Source organism: Haemaphysalis longicornis, unplaced genomic scaffold (genome assembly GCF_048455015.1).
Source record: "Haemaphysalis longicornis isolate Haplotype H1 unplaced genomic scaffold, Haemaphysalis longicornis Haplotype H1 scaffold_10, whole genome shotgun sequence".
NCBI classification, from domain to species: Eukaryota; Metazoa; Arthropoda; class Arachnida; order Ixodida; family Ixodidae; genus Haemaphysalis; species Haemaphysalis longicornis.
The window spans coordinates 51,480,724-51,493,125 of NW_027526204.1; the positions used below are offsets into that span (position 1 = coordinate 51,480,724).

General features: G+C 46.2%; 1 long non-coding RNA gene across 2 annotated transcripts in view; it reads left to right on the forward strand.

Annotated features, from left to right (window-relative positions):
• The first annotated feature begins 370 nt into the window (after nucleotides 1-370).
• The window catches only part of LOC144158519 (uncharacterized), a 77,110-nt gene continuing 65,078 nt past the window's right edge, over nucleotides 371-12,402 (forward strand). Inside the window, exons 1-2 of one of the 2 annotated variants that reach the window (XR_013320110.1) lie at nucleotides 371-741; nucleotides 4,151-4,810. This is a non-coding gene — a long non-coding RNA (uncharacterized LOC144158519). The remainder of the gene's footprint in view (nucleotides 742-4,150; nucleotides 4,811-12,402) is intronic. The other variant, XR_013320111.1, reaches the window with a different exon arrangement.

Below are 12,402 nucleotides of genomic sequence, written 5' to 3' on the forward strand. Positions count from 1 at the left end.
GCCTGGAATATACTACGTATGTGTATCTCGCGCATATTCAAGCGCCGTTGGTCCGCTCTGCCTGCATCTTTGTCACCACCGGGCAGGCTAGCGCCGGTCCTCGGAGTGCTGCGTTCTTGAACTCGCAGTCTTCAGCGCTCTTCCCTGCTGGACCATACCTGTCACTTTTGCGGCACACGCCATCCGTGTCATGTCGGTGGCGAATTTACGCACGCCCGTTTGCAAGTAATAACTTCATTCAGAGGCTCTTGCAGCAATTTCTTGACATTATTGAAAGGCTCGTCAAACTTCTAGGGAGAAAAAAAATCAAATGAACCAGAGTTATTGAGTAACTCTGAAATGAACAAACAAAAATAACGTAATGCTAATTGTACAAATTTTGACGTATTTAAAACATTCAATGATGTTACGCAAATTTATTAGCATTTCTATCTATTTTCGCGCGTAACGGCTTGCTTACTCACACCATCAGTATCGATGTGGCCATCAGCAAACATGCGTATCTAGCGCTCTCAACGGTGACATCTTTCTCACTGGGTTTTGAGACGGTTACGGCCATACTTCACTCTACGACGTCTACGTGCGCGTTGGAATTTTACCCGTCGTGTTTCGTCGTCCTGCTGTGTACCTCGTTTCTCTGGGACAAGCGTGATGTGTGCACGTGAAAACGGCCGCGTATCTCGATCGTCAGCTACGGCGAAGATAACGAACGCTGTTGGCCTCGCAGCTGCTTCGTGGATCGTAAGCTTTCTCTTTTCGTGTTTCCTGCGTGGCGGTCTGTGTCCCAAGCTTCCCCACCGACGACCAACCTTTGCTTTTACCTTGCCGTGCAGCATAGTCGAGTGCTGTGACATCCCTCGGTCGCCTGTATTGGCCATGGTGTAGGAGTGATTACGCCTCGAACTGTATTCTACAAATACCCGACTTCAGGTAATCTGACTCGACCCATCGTCTTTCGAAGCTGAGATATCAGTCAGCGCTCGTGAGTGCGGGCCAGTACCACCTCGAAAGCTACCCAAGCACCGTGGCCTCCTTTATACTTTCCCTGCCTGCCAAGCCGCCGGACGAACAATATGGGCGCACCGTCGAAAGAGTTGCGAGCGGCAGGCGCAGTTTCGCTGGAAGCGCCACTGCCGTAGGGTTCCGACCACGGAGTAAGATCAAGAGGAGTGCCTGCTGTGGCCCAGAAAAAAAAAAAAAAATAATGTCGGCGTCAAATCTCACGGCAGCCATGAGAATGACCTCCGGGAAATTCTCACGACAGTTACCATAAAAGCTGGCTAGCCTAAAATTTGCTGAATAACATTACGTCCCAACGCAACCTAACATAACCTCATAGAACCTAGTAACCTAACTAAATGCGTTGTAACGTAACCAAATTTGGCCAAACTGCAAAAAACCTAATCTAGCCCAGCCCAATGACACAGAACGCAACCTAAATGTAATTCAACCCATTCTAGAAGTCCTGTGCGTCAATCTCTTGATATAGCCGCGGCGGCCGCTTTTCTGATGGAGGCGATAAGCAAAAACGCCCGTGCGTACGAGATTTCGGCACACGGTAAAGATCCCCAGGTGGTCAAAATTAATCCGGAGCCTTCCACTACGGCGCGCCTCATCGCCTTCGTTGCGTCGGCGCGTTAAACCCCACAATCAATCAATCAATCTCTTGATATAGTAAAAAACCAGAGTAAAAAAAGTATTAACAAAATCACGATGACCGAAAAATTCTGAAAGTTAAAAAGAAATATCGCTTGTTGGATTCGTACATGAGCCTTCTCGTTTAGAACCAAGTACTATACCACAGCACTACACAGGCAGCTGCAAACACGACTTTGTAGGGAATATTTTTACCATAGAATCTCCACAATGTGTGCTTAGCCTATGAGAGGCGACTGCCGTGAGAAATTTCAGACGGTAATTCTTACGGTTGCCGGAATAATAGACACTACCAAAAATCATTTTCTGGGGCCGATAATGTCCCCATGCCACCGGGCACCCAGCTTTCCCTTTGCTCTCTTCGTACGCATTCTCGTTGCTGTGCCTTTGTACATGGCTCTTTCTTTCTTCGCTATCCCCAGATGCATGTTTCCTTTTGCCGAGAAGTCTGTCTTTATACCTGTCAAACTATGCAAGAGGCATGTGTACACGCAACTGTATGACGATGACTTCAGAAGCACCAAACAAAGGATGAGCAAGAGTAATAATGCACACCGCTACGGGCAATCTAGCCTAATTCTGCTTACAATAAATCGATGCAGCACAAAAATTGCCCTCTCTTGTTAGCCTGCCCTCCCGCCGTGTGCTTAATTATTTATGCTGCTTGTGTGTACAAACAACGCTTACATGGGTCACACCCCATCGGTGAGCGGCAATGATGCATATTTCTATTTCGATAAGTGAATTGGACAGCTGCCCTGTTGTATTAAGGTACTGTCAGCATAATAAAGGCACTGTCAGCATGATAAGGCAACCCAAGAATATCAAACGCAATTTAATTATGTCACGTCGTAACTTACCGCCGGATGGTTACTGTCACTGTAGTGTTGTTATCCCATTGGTGACACCCATGGACTCCAAATAAAGTGCTGCAATTTGTATGGCTGCAGTTGCGGGCCTACCGGGGTTCCCGGCATTTTTTTTTTAACCGACTGACCACCCAAACAATCGGCTAGTTAAACCTTTTCTTTCATCGAGTCGTCATCACAGAGTTATTGGGTCCACACGAATTCAGATATTGCGAAAAGACCGCACTGTGAGTGCCTTGATCTTGAGCAGATTGCTATGTCGCGGGTGATGTTATCACGTTTCTGTTCTTTTCTGATGACCATGTGTTTGTCACTTCATGTTCTAGAGAGAAAGAGGATCAACTGTTATTCAGCCCAGTAAAGGTACTGGCAGTGCATGCAGGCACCGGACATGGTGGAACCCTCTTCTCAGGTCCCATATGCGTCTAGCAGCTCCTGGCCCCTGGCTGCCTGCATGAGCTTGGTCGTCAGGTCGGGGCTAGACAACAAGGTCTCCCATCGCTGGGGGAGGTCAGGTGCAGGAATAGGGATGGGGGGATCTCAAGAGACTTGTACTCAGCCAGGATGTGTGCCAGAGTGCCTTCTCTGTCTTTGCAGGATGGGCAAGTACTCTCGTACATGTCTAGGTACATCGTGCTTAGGAGTGTGGGATGCACTAGCGACCCGGCCTGTAACCTTCAGATAACGATCTGCTGCTTGCGGCTTAACTGCGGGTCAGGCCAGGGGAACCTGCACTTGCGTTCTCTGTACATTTCGGATTTTTCTATGTAGCTTGTGACAGGGCGCAGTGCCGGCTATCCTTGGTCCGGACGCAAAACTTTCAGGAGCGGTGGTCGACAAGTTTGTTTCCATCCACCTTTGTGTGAGCCGGCACCCACGTGAGCTCTAGGGCTTGCCCCGGGGGTCTTCGTTTGGAAAGTATCACACGTGCTGCAGGGGACACCCTCCCCTTTCAAAAGTTGGTGTACGCCTCCTTGGAGTCTGTGACTATAGTGCTATAACTCGGGCGTGGTAGCCTTAACGCCACGGCAACTTTCTCCGCTTCGACTGGTTGGGTCATGCAGACCAATGCGCAAGTCACCAGGTTGCCTTGGTGTCCAGTTTTGGTTTGATACTCCATCCCCTCTTGCCCGTCTGTGTTTGTTCTGAATCAGTCTGATTTGGTTAGAGAGGTGGGCCTCCACCAATTAGTCCAGCCTGTTGTGCCTGCACATGCCCAGCAGTTTGTGCTTGGATGAGTGGACAGGCACTCCCACGGAGAGCTCGGTCGCTTTTCTGACCACTATGTCCAGGGCTTCTCGGTCCGCCTTCGTCAGCTGGAGGTATGGGGCGGAGTAAGTGATGTGGGATACAACAAAGGCCTGCACCAACTTCGGGGCATCGTTTTCCTTGATTCCTGAGTTCCTGTTGGTGACTTTCCGTGTTCTAGGTACACTGCTTTGGACCCCAAAGCAAGCGTAACTCAAGACGGAAAGCTCCAACTTGTGTGCCACTATCCCAATGAACTTGAATTTTCGAATTCAAAAGCTGTTTTTGAGGTTTGACTGTAGTGCTTGACTAAGTATTCGACCTTATAGTGGCATTGTGATTATAAAATTGACTATTATAATTATGTTTTCATGCAGTGACCACAACAACTAATGACGTGCTTCGTGACCGGCTGCAATTCTGGGCGCTGTAAGGGAAGAGAAAAATGTGCTCTCTTCAAAGCGCCGAAAGACCCAGACTTGTTTCACCAGTGGAGCCAGTGCATCCCAAATATGAAGAGAGAGCTCAGAAAAGGCGACCAAGTATGTGCAAGGCACTTCGCGCCGCACCTAATATCTAGCAGGTATTACAGCGATTACAAGGGCAACGTATTGCTGAACAAACCGAAAATTCAGAGGCTGCGAAAGGGTGCTGTGCCAACTATATTTGAATGCTGTAAAGCTCAGTGCATTAATGCAGACGCACCAGAAGGCCAGAAATCAGCATTAGTAGCTGCCCCCTCGCGCCAACCTGAAGGCCATGTTTCGCCATCCATGTCTACTCTCGCGTGGGCAAGTTTGAGGAATCGTCAAGCAACGGTATTTGAGAGTGAAAAATTCTCCGGCAGTGCGCAGCCAAACCCGTGTGAAAAAGAAGGACTTGAGGACGATGCTCGCCATGCAGAAACCCCAGATGCACCCGGGACAAGCTGTTGTGTCCCTGTGTGCGGGGATAGCTCAGACTGGAGCAGCCTGGTGCAACATCATCTTCAGCATCCGGAAGAGGTCAGACTCCTGCCCCGGTGGAACTATCACAAGGTGAGGAATTGTGGGCTCGTCTTGGTTGTGCTCTTCTGATGCATTATTGTGCAACGAGCAGGTGATTGTTGTATGATCCGTGCCGACTGCAACATAACGCGACCATTTTGTCTTTTTAAAGACGGTAGTCTTTCTGGGGCTACGTAGACCCAGAAATTTTCGTCTGTCTGTATGTCTGTCTGCCTGTGACTCAATTCAGCCAGCCGGGCAAAGTAAACTTGATTTTGCGCAATAGTCTTATATACTCACAACCAAACGTAGACTTCTAAGTCTGGTTAATGTGTTCATATTTTCCAACTTTTTTGAACAAGTACAAGACATTACGCAAATATAAGGCAGGAAATTAGTACACAAGGGATATTTACAGTGTTCCTTTATTAAAAAATTCATGGATGGTTGGTTTTTCGTTAGAAAATGATATTCTGCATATACTGCAGAAAACTGCCGCCTCCTGGCGGCATATGAAAAATCACGCGGCAACAGCAACAAAAGGTTCCAGTAGCTAGGTTCCACGTTCTGCTTGGAACGCATGTAGAGCACAGCTACGCGGTTCTATAAACCTTGTAGTCGGCCGCCTTCATTCATGCGCGTCTCCGCCGTACTGCAGTTCTGGCATCGAGGAACCCGGCCTGTATCAGTGGAACACGGTAAATTGAAATCGCCTTAAGCAAACCTTTAGTGTGTTTACCTTGGGATGAGCGCGACTGTACAGGAACGGCATGAGAGGTGAGCGGGAAAGCAAAGGGGGGCATTTCCTTGGCAAATGTCTACAAAGACTGTCGTCTTTTGACTACATTTGCAACGAAAGGAGCAGATACGCGGCAATTTTTGTTTGAGTGTCTTCAGCTGTGCTTTAAAATATGGTACATTTCAGTCGGGATTCTTTCTTTCGTCTTGCCATTGTGGCTTCACATTGCAAGCAACAGAAGATGGTGTCTTAGGCATTAGGCACCATAATCTTTGTAGAAGGCAAATGCACGTGTTTGTGTGGGGGGGTGCATGTGTGCGTACGTGCATGCGTGTGCTTGTGCGCATATGTATGTGTGCCTATATATGTATGTGCTTGCGTAAGTGAGAGTGTATGTTTGCCTGTTTGTGCATGTTCTCGCATGCATGTGTGTCCGCTTGTTAAAAAGGAAGGCATGGACACAGCATGGAGTGAACATTAGAAAGTGATATTCATAGAATATATATCTTTCTTTGGTTTTGGCGCTCTTTTTATAGATTTAAATTTTTGCTGATTTGTCCTCAGTGGTGTACAGTATAAGAGGCTCATAGGGGCAAGGAATAATTCATAAGGCTGATGTGTATAGTAACGAGTGGAATCAATTTTGAAAAGATTTTGTGAAGGGTGGACAAACGCATGTATCTTGCCTTATTGTAGCCCAAGTATTTCGAGACATCATAAGCTTCAAAATCATGTACTTTAAGTTTTACTGCTGCTATAGGGATGCTGCTATATGAGGGCTAAAACTGCGCAACATTCTGTGGTAGCCTGATATTTTTATTATTTAATAAAGCTCTCCACATTGCACAACTTTTCTTTTTTGTCCGGGCGGACACGTTTGAAGGCGATCGCATCATCTACTGGGAGATTATTGTCGCAAGCAGTGAAACCAGTCCTGTTGTCACGAAGCACGTGATCGTGTGCAGACATAACCGAGACCAGCCTGTTGAAGTGTTTATTCTGAAAACCAGATTGGATGACTGCAGGGAAGCCAATCACCGTTCTAGATGTTGCGAGTCTTATTCAAACCACCGATAACGTTCCCATGGGCAGAGGTGGACCAAAACATGCATCCTACGCAAATGTCGAGCCAGAATGCACCTTCATAGCTCCTCTTAAAGCATGGAGGCACAATAACTGTGATGGCTATGGGTCCCCGCAATACGCTGAGCGCAGCAACCTTGAAAACACTGTGCCATCCTGCAATGCGGCATAGAAGAGGAGTCAAACTGCCAGAGTTAGACTACCTCTTTCACCGGCAAAGAAATCAAAACTGCAGCTTTTCCGGAGGACCTGAAGAATTCTGGCTAAGACGATGTCTTCGTTGTGCAACCAGCAGAAGCTACCTAAACGTGGGCTCCTGCGTTCACAGGAAGCATTAAGCAAATGAAGCAAGTGCAATTTTCATTCCATTGGTTCAGAATGGTATGGTACCAGAACAGAATGGTACCGCGCGAAGGAGTTTGAACAAATGGAGAGGGAATCTACGTTCGGCGAAATGCTTTGCAGTTTCTGGATTCCTAGAAGAGCAAACCCCAAAAAGGAGAAATAACTAAGCAAATGTTTTTGGCCAGGCGCACGAGTGAAGGCCTACGGATCACCCTTAGCTCTATCATAGTGCTTTGTATTTGCTTTCTACTTGTGGCTTCGCGTATGTAGTTACATCTAAAATGAACGAGGGCCCAATCGAGCAGTTTTTTTGGAACAGTTAGGCAATCTGGCTGCCAGAATGACCACCCCACTATACCTACCTTCCTGCGTGTTTACCACCTTCTGTATGTGTACAAGCTCATAAGACCACCAAAACTTGGAAACTGCCAAATAACCGAAAGCGAGGAAAAGCCATGCCCTACAGTGGAGGGTATCGAAGAAGTCTTTTTGCCTAGCAGAAACACGAGAGCAAAGGTAGCAAGCTTGTTGAAAAAATTAATGGCCTCATTTCCACTGACCCTTGGAAATGTGAAGACAATTTGCCTTCCGTTCTGAGGACCCAGCCATCCAAAATTGCATTGTATATTTTGTAGCTGGATTTGTAGCCCTTAGATTTTGCCAAAAGTCCTCTTGCACTGTATGCAAAAATGCTCTGGGAAATACATAAGTGCCCCAGCATGAAAAAATTCCCAAGCTCGTTCACGACAAGTCACGAGTATTCCTAACCTTCCTGAACATTCATTTGTACACTCTCTTTTGTTCCGCTCAGAACTAGTTTGTTTCTCACACACCTACTGCAAATGTTTACGAAGAGACTTTAGACCATGTCCTTCGGACTCAAACTTTTCCATGTGAAGAGGATAAAGAAATGCTACTACCAGGCATTCTCCACTATTATGTCGGCATGAGGATGAGGCAGTTTTGCCAACAGCAAAACAACGCTGTAAAGAAACTCGCCCGGGAAGAGAGGAAGGAGGCAAAACACATGTAGACATAAAAAATGAAACCATTTTTGTGAGCTCTTCAAAGTGCGTACACCAAAATAAGAACCTGAGATGTCAGGAAATGAGCAGCGAACATTAACAAAAGTGTACACAGCGCCAAGAAATTGGCCCGGACTACTCACTGCTTTCATAAAAGTTGCCATCATTTTTGTCATGATCTTTGCTTTGGACTCGCCAAACCAGCTGCGAGATATTTAAGAGTGCTGGCGACCACAAATCAAACCGCACAGGGGAATTATGTACCCAAATGTGTTTTGCACATTCTTTTTTGTTTCCCTAATAAAGTTGATTTCATTAGTTCTATTCTCCTTTTTGTGCACCCAATACTTACACAGAGGTGTCAGAAAACACCACGTCACTATTTTACTAATCGGATATGCATGGAAGGAAGGAAGAAAACTTAAGATAGGATGGCCGGTAGCCGCAGTGAAAGGGGGAGGGCAGGAAGGCCGCTAGTAATGTCCAGCCATCGACGCCGCACATACAAAGCTCGAGAGTGCTGTCAAGGTGCCCTTGACGCGACAAGGGGGCCGAATCCACTCTGTAGGAGTGAACCCGCACCAGGCGTTGTTGGGCGCGAAGCACGGCAAGGCCCGGGCAAGACCAGACGAGGTGCGGAAGGTCAGGCTTCGTTGGGCCATGGCATGCGTAGCAGAGCAGAGCTGAACATGGCTGAACATTCTGTTGTGATAATTTGTTTTGTGCAGATAAAGAAAATGTTCCAAAATTTAAAACACAAACAGCAATAGTGGATAATGGCCTATATTCTGCCATAAGAAATGCCTGCGCGTTTTTTTCTCACGTACTTTATGATTCTAAACCGTGGATACCCTTGAGCGTGCCTGTGCAAAAACACTCCGGAGCACATACTTGCTCGGGGCCACCACGTTTTCCAGTTTGGCAGAATATTGGCAACACATTTTGCTGCTTCACTTACAAACTTTTCAAGTTTGGTGCAACACTTACGTGTCACTTACTAAATTATTTTGTGCTGGTATAGTTATGGTTACATCTGGGTAAATGTCTTGTATTTCAGCTTAGCTCTGATATAGTTACGGTTATCTCTGGGTATGTCTTGTATGGGAGGTTTGTATGTCTTGTATGGGAGGTTACCTACGAGGACGCTTTCATGTCTTAGCCATTTAAAAAAACAACAGAAAAGGCAAGATTAGGAGATGTTACCACGGGATGCTATGTTACGAGGCCTGGTAGCCATTTATTCATCCCGAATATGAGGACTTTATCGTGCATTTCCGAAGTGAACTTTTAATGAGCAATGTCAATTTTTATGGCCCTGAATTAATATTAGCCCTTTCAGTTACTGTGTTTCGATATGCAGACGCGACTTTCTTTGTCCTTTTCCTCATGAAAACGAAAAGAGTTCATGCTGCAGAGCGGTGTGGCTGATGTTCGAAACCTATTGAAGTGAAAGGTAGCACCATCTGATGTGTAATGGCAGAACCGCGCTCATAAACAGTGTTTAAAAATGGACGCCACCAAGTTTTGTGGGAGCTCCGGTGTGTTGCCGTCCTAAGTTCTTTTTTACTGCAGCGTCAATCATTTATAAAGGCTAAAAACACCTCTTTCATTTGCAGAAATTATTGTTTCACCTCCTTGTTTGTAAACGGCCTCAGGATATTTATTATTTTTTATAGGGAAAAGCAGGATTGAGTAATCGTGTCTCCGTATGAGGACGCGACGGCATTTGCGTAATAAGTATTCTAGAGAGACTGAACTTTTTTTTCTTACCTCTAGACTCTTCACACTGCTAAACCTCCAAGTATGGAATTTTTCTGCAGTGAATATAATATTTCGTGACAGAAAGGGTTAGGTAATCACCAGTAGACTGTTAGAAATGGCAAGAATTTTGAACCCATAACATTTGCTGCAATCCATACTTGTCACTATTAATGATGAGAACGATGGAAGTCACTAATATCTTCATGCTGTAATAACAGCTAGACTACCAGCTGAGGCGTTGCAAGTGTTTGAACGTTGAAGAGAAATCGGGAGAGTGGGAAATCATGTGTTGGAAAACTGTGGGACATACTGGCAGTGCGTGGCACCATGATATAGCAAGATTTCTTGTTGCGCCTATACCTGTGCTCCGGCTGCACTTGTTGTTTCGGTACTTTTCACAACTAGTCTGAAGTGATGAAATGACAGTACTCTGTCTAGATTAATAGCAATGCTCATAATAATAGCTCTTCATTCAATGCGTGTAGTTAAGGTAATTTGAAAATTAGTGTTTGCTTCAAATGCATTTACTCCCTATTATCATTTTTCAAACAGCACTGTGTTTTACGTGCGTTATACTGTAAGAAGCAAGCTGCCTTCTACTATTCGATCGTTCCTTCCAAGTGTGGTATGCAGCGCACATAGTGCAATACATACGGTTCTAGGTTATTGAAAAAAAGAAGAAAAAAACATGCGGGAACTTGAAACAAGACAGCGGAACCTTGCCATTCTGCCATCCTGATGTGCTAGCTCGGTGCTACACCACCACTTGGCACAAGCGCATACACCGAAACTATTTGGCATGTGACCCCGCCGCGGTGGCTCAGTGGATAAGGCGTTTCGCTGCTGAGCATGAGGTCGTGGGTTCGATTCCTGGCCAGGGCGGCCGCTTTTTTGTTGGAGGCTAAAAGCAAAAACACCCGTGTGTACGATATTTCGGCGCACGTAAAAGATCCCCAGGTTGTCAAAATTAATCAGGAGCCCTCCACTACAGCGCGCCTTACTGCCTGCATTGCGTCGACGTGTTAAACCCCACCAATCAACCAATCAAAATCTATTTGCCATGTGAGCTTAGTCATTCCCATTTATACTAATTTAGAACTAGTTATTTTAGTAAGTTTGAGAATTGTGAGAAAGCTGAGGAAACTGTTATAATTGCTATTTTTCAGAACCAGTTGCTCCTTCCAACTTTTGTAATACCTGTTAAAACAACACCCAATTGGTGCTCACAAATTTAGAAAATGGAGTCTCACTTTTGGCAAGCAGTGTGCAAAAAGTACCATTTCTGTAGTGGCCAGATGTTTGTATGGGATCTCTACATTTTGTTTTCCCACCCTGCAAACCAATACTTAATGTATCTTTGCTGTACGACCACTTAATTGCGTCAGGTATGGGTTACCCAGGAGGTGCTGTTGAACAAGTTAATCACGCCATGCGAAGGGGGCGCGTAATGGACGAAAAGCTGCACTTGAACAGGCCCAAAGCAACCATCACTAAAGCAGTTGACAAAGCCGGCTGAGTGAGTCCCACCGTTGCGCCTGCCGGGATGAGCAAACTCCGGCATGCGGGGAATGCTGGGTAATAGCACTCATTTGCCGCGCCATCTACGCTGTGCTCCGTGAGTGAGGGACATTGAGGGTCCGTCTAAAAGAGCAATCACCGCAAAGATTCTCTATAGCATAGACGTTGCTCTTATGATTGTCGCTCACCAAGTGCACTGCTCAAAAATCGATGCAGCGCCCGGAAGCATCAAAAAGCGGTGGCAGCGTCCACGTTTTTTGTCCTTCTCGGTGTTTGAGGTCATTATTATGTTCAGCTGAAAACAATGCGTTTCTTTTTCTGTTTTGTGAATAGGCTGCCACGAGATAATTGGGAAGCTATTTGTGTTCGAAAGCACGCATCCCATTCGTAGGTAGCTTTGCCACGGCCTAAGAGGTCGGGGACATGCGATAGCCTCTTATGAGGTAAATGAGGTTCCGGCTACATCATTCGTAGTATTAGCATGGTGTGGGTTGTCTGCAAGATTGGTGTGTCAATCAAGCATTATCAATGCAGAATTCTAGTGATGCATTTCCTTCCAGTCATGACTGCGGTGGATTGTGTAGGGGAGTTTGGGGATCTGTGATAGCTTTGATGACTGAAATAAAGTAACTTTGGCAACATCGTTTGTTTATACTAGCATAACTGGCCTCATTTGCAGGATCAGCGTGTAAGAAACAAGTGTTATTATTGCCAGCATTTCTTAAGTACTGCCAGAACTAAACACACCCGACAATATTCATTGGCAGCCTGGGCTAATATACCGAATTCTCGGCCCCTGCAGACTGTATTGGCGGTGAGCGCGAACACAGGCGGCGCTGCGAAGCGCGCCTCCGTGACGTCAGCTTAGGGATTCTCGCATTTGTCGTCTGCTTCACTCAGGATCGCTCTCCCTGCAGTTTCTTTGCGCTCAATCAACGTCTGATGCTTGTCCGCACCAGAATTGGCGTGTGGGTAACTGTTTATCATAATAATAGGCTTAAAATCGCATACACTAGCTCATGGTGTCAATTAAAGTATAGTTTTTGGATACCGCCACGGGAGAAACATTGCCGGCGCCACCCCATTCCTTGCGAAGCCGGTCCTGTGCGGAGCGCGAAGAGTCGGAGCTAGGCGTGAGCTTCTCATGTAAGCATTCGAACAAAAGGAACAGT